This window comes from Mandrillus leucophaeus, unplaced genomic scaffold (assembly GCF_000951045.1).
Source record: "Mandrillus leucophaeus isolate KB7577 unplaced genomic scaffold, Mleu.le_1.0 Scaffold333, whole genome shotgun sequence".
NCBI lineage: Eukaryota > Metazoa > Chordata > Mammalia > Primates > Cercopithecidae > Mandrillus > Mandrillus leucophaeus.
In genome coordinates this window covers 2926245-2930806 of record NW_012103510.1, presented here as the reverse complement: position 1 = coordinate 2930806, position 4562 = coordinate 2926245, and positions in this window count along the sequence as shown.

The window sequence follows — 4562 nt, the reverse complement described above, 5'->3', positions numbered from 1 at the left end:
TCTGGACTACCATTAGCATCAGGGACCTCAGTCACGCGAGCCATTGAGATGGGTCCACCCCTTCTTTCTCTCTCTCTTTTTCTTTCTTTGTTTAGTTCATTAGCAACAGGGTCTGTCTCACTATGTTGCCCAGGCTGGAACACCTGGGCTCAAGCAACCCTCCCATCTCAGCCTCCCAGGCCCAGTTCAACCTTTCTTTTTAAAGTTGGAGAATTTTCTAAAGTTTTCCAACTTTAAAGGCTGTTGTCTAGTGAGGCAGGGCTGCACCCAGGGGCAGAGTTAGAGGCAGAGCTGGAATAGAACCCCAGCATGGGGGAAGTCCGTGTTCACGGGGGCCATTTCACCCTGGGACATTGTAGAGCAGCCCGAGGCTCTGGCTAAGGAGGCCCAGCACCTGGGGCTGGCGCTTGGTCTGAGCTCTGCAGGCTTTCCTGGGTGGAGAGGAGTCTCTTCCTGCCATGCGCACCAGGCCTTCCCTAAGTGACTCAAACACCAGCCTTCCTTGGGCTTCCTGGGCTGTGAGGATTCCACAGTCTGGCAGGGCTAGTGGCCTCAGCCGCACACTCTGAAGCCAAGAGGGCTCTAGTTCCTGATTCTACCCTGTCCCTCAGCAGCTCCCCAGTGCTCTTCCAGGCCTTAGGCCTGCACCATCCCCACCTCTCCCTCCTCGCCAACCTGTCACCTCCTGCCTCAGGTTGACACACTCAGGAAGAATTCAAGCCTGTCCCTATATAAACGCCATATTCCCAGGCACTTGCCTGGGTAGAGACGAAGTCTTAGCTCACTGCTAGGGGATCCCGAGGTGCCCACGGTCCCCACACCCCTCCAGGAGTCCTTGCATTTGTGCAGTGCTTTAGACTCATCTGTTGGCTCAGCAGTGGGGCCCCATAGGGTGAAAGCCACATTGTCCCTGTCTCATCAGCAACCAGCACAGGGGGCCCCAACTGTGGCCCCCCTCCATGTTTGTCGGGAGACTGAACGATTCTCAGGAAGCTGCGCACCCACCAGTCATTTTACATGGGCATTTCCAAGTTGGGTGCTTTTTGCACCATGCTATTTTGGGCGGGAGGGCTTTTCCAGTCCCCTTTTTCCTTGGCATGCCACAGAAGAATTTCCTTCACCCACATCTGGGGCATCTGGAGTTACCCAGGTCAGCCTGTTGCTTTCCATGGCAAACGTCCAACGCATGGTGTTGGCTCATTTTCATCCCCACTGTCTGGGAGCCCCTGAGCCTTGAGCTTAGCTTCACTATGGGCAGTCTATTCCCCCCAGGCCTTGGCCAGAGCCAGGCAGGGGAAGTGCCCACTCAGGAGCCGATCCACCTCCCTGGGGGCCACCAGGTCGAGCTGGGTGCTCTGTGAAACCAGCCACACCCAAGCTACCGGACTCTGGTCACTCCGTGCTCCTTGGCAAGACTGTCTGTCTGTGAGCCTCAGTCCCTCTGTCCGTAAAATGAGGTGTGCTAGACTGGGATTCTCAAGCCCACTTGTCTACAGGGGCCAGGCAAGTACCTTAGGGAAGGGAGAGGGTTGGAGTGTCGGCAGAGAGCTGATGTGGTAAAGGAAAGGAAGAAGCGGGCCAGTATATTCTGATTTTTCAGACCAAGTCAGAAATTTCTAAGAGAAGTGAAAGTTCCCAATCTGTAAAAATCTGGCAATTTTTTTTTAAAACTCTGTATGTGCCAGACGCGTTTAAGCCAGAGAAGCTCTATGTTGAATAGGAGCTGGGTAAAATGAGGCTGAGACCTACTGGGCTGCATTCCCAGGAGGTTAAGGCACTGTAAGTCACAGGATGAGGTAAGAGGTCGGCACAAAATACAGGTCACAAAGACCCTGTAGATAAAACAGTGTGTGGCAAAGGAGCTGGCCAAAACCCACCTAAACCAAGATGGCAACAAAAGTGACCTCTGGTGGTCCTCATTGCTCATTATGCACTAATTATAATGTATTAGCATGTTAAAGACACTCCCACCAGCACCATGACAGTTTACAGATGCCATGGCAACATCTAGAAGCTACCCATATGGTCTAAAAAGAGGAGGAACCCTCGGTTCAGGGAAATCTCTGCCCCTTTCCTGGAAAACTCATGAATAATCTACTCCTTGTTTAGCATATGATCAAGAAATAACTAGAAGTATACTCAGTCAAGCAGCCCATGATGCTGCTCTGCCTTTGAAGTAGTCATTCTTTTATGCCTTTACTTTCCTAATAAACTTGCTTTCACTTTATTCTATGGATTCACCTCAAATTCCTTCTTGTGCTAGATCCAAGAACCCTTTCTTGGGGTCTAGATTGGGGCCCCCGTCCTGTAACATATGGACCAGCTCTTTGAGCTCTGGCCTAGACATCCTGCTCTATATACCTTCCATCTGGGGGATTGGTGGGTGGTGGCAGGGCAGGAACCCCAGAAAGGTGCAGCGCTTGAATTCTGACTACACCCGCCCCTCCCCACACGCCAGCTGTCATGTGGCAGGCACCCTCTGCAGTGCGATCGCCTTCCTTTCGGGGCGCCCGAGCTAGCATATGAATTTTTGATTAGCTTGCCTTTTGAATGAGTTGACTATCATGAATAATAGGGCAAAGGGCGTCAGCATTGTGTCTTTAACTATAACTGTTCCAATTAATTATGGGTGTAATTAGCATACATCGTGAGCAGCCCTGGAAAATAATACTTCATGGGTTATAGATGCCCTGGCAGCTGTAACATGAAGTGTGATACCGGGCTGGGGTAGAGATAGTTATTAATAAATTACTCCCATTGTCAGAGGCCCTTATTTATACAAATTAGCAGGGGATACATAATCAACTTTAACTGTATAATTTATAATAATTGATTTCATTTTGACTGACCACCAGTCGCTTACCAAATACCCTCGGAAGAAAAATTGCCCTATTAGGGTAAGTTTAATCCTAAACATAGCTAATGAATCCTATTACTTTAAGGTCATATTTGAAGCTTTTGTTAATTGTCAGAACCATTTTAAATTGATTAGAGTTAAATTAAATCAATGTAATGTTTAGAAAAACAATATTTCTAATGGATGAGGCCAGGCTGACCTCGAATAAACATATTTATCAACCGATTCCTGGTGATGAGAAGGGGAACAGCTGGGCCCATAAGTCACATTTGTCTATAATATGGGAAATGTCACCAGGCAATTAGTTATGTCAGGTAATGAATAGGGAGCACGGGGACTCCCCTCTGGCAGCTGGTGTGAATGGGGTAGAATGTTCCAGACCTGAGCCCCTGGCTGCTCCCCTCTGGATGGCCTTTGTTTCCCCAACCTAAACCCAATGCCTCTTAGCTTCCTCATTCACCTCTCTGGATGCTCACCTAGTCCACATTCCCTCCCTGCCCTGTCCCCACTCTCTCAGGCTCTAGTGCTCTGGCCTTCCTCTCGGAACTAGGAAGCCGCCCGTCTGCCCCGTCCACCCCTACTCATCCTGTTACAAGAAGGGGGTCCTGATCCAGACCCAAGGGAGTATTCTTGGATCTCACACAAGAAAGAATTCGGGGCAAGTCCACAGAGTAAAGTGGAAGCAAGATTTTTAAGAAAGTAAAGGAATGAAATAATGGCTACTCCATAGACAGAGTAGCTCCAAGGGCTGCTAGCTGCCCATTTTTATAGTTATTTCTTGATGATATGCTAAACAAGGGGTGGATTATTCATGCCTCCTCTTTCTAGACCATATAGGGTGACTTGCTGAGGTTGCCATGGCGTTTGTAAACTGTCTTGGCCCTGGTGGGAGTGTAGCAGTGAGGACGATCAGAGGTTACTCTCAGCGCCATCTTGGATTTGGTGGGTTTTGGCTGACTTCTTTACTGCAAACTGTTTTATCAGCAAGATCTTTATGACCTGTATCTTGTGCTGACCTCCTGCCTCATCCTGTGGCTTAGAATGCCTTACCATCTGAGAATGCAGCCCAGTGGCTTTCAGCCCTATTTTACCTAGCCCCTATTCAAGATGGAGTTGCTCTGGTTCATACATCTCTGACAATCCCTCACCATCCCCTGGGTTTTGCTCAGGCATCACTGCCTCGGGGAAGCCTTCCCTCACCCTCATTCTCCATCAGCCTCCCAAGGATGAGCTGCCAGGGCAACATGGGTACCCTTCCCAGCTGTCGTTTTCCATCCGTGTAATTCCAACACCAGGCTTCAAGCCCCATGAGAGCAACCCTGTGTCACTTCCTTAGCCCTGGGTCTCGGATTCTGAGCCCTGATGGAGTGCCATGAAGACCTGCTGAATGAATGAAGGCATGAAGGATGCAGGACTGATATTGAGCTACTTGGGGAATGTCAGCTACTGTTTACAGAACATTTACCAAACACCAAGTGTTTTACACACATTCAGCCAATTTTTGAGACATTCCTGAGAGATGGGGCTTGGTACTTCCATTTTATAAAGGAAATAGCTCATCCAAGATGTCTTGGCTAAGCAGTGAAGGAGCTAGGATTCAAACTCAGGTCCAAGCTGGGTGCAATGGCTCACGCCTGTAATCCCAGCACTTCGGGAGGCCGAAGTGGGAGTATTACTTGAGTCCAGGAGTTCGAGACCAGCCTGG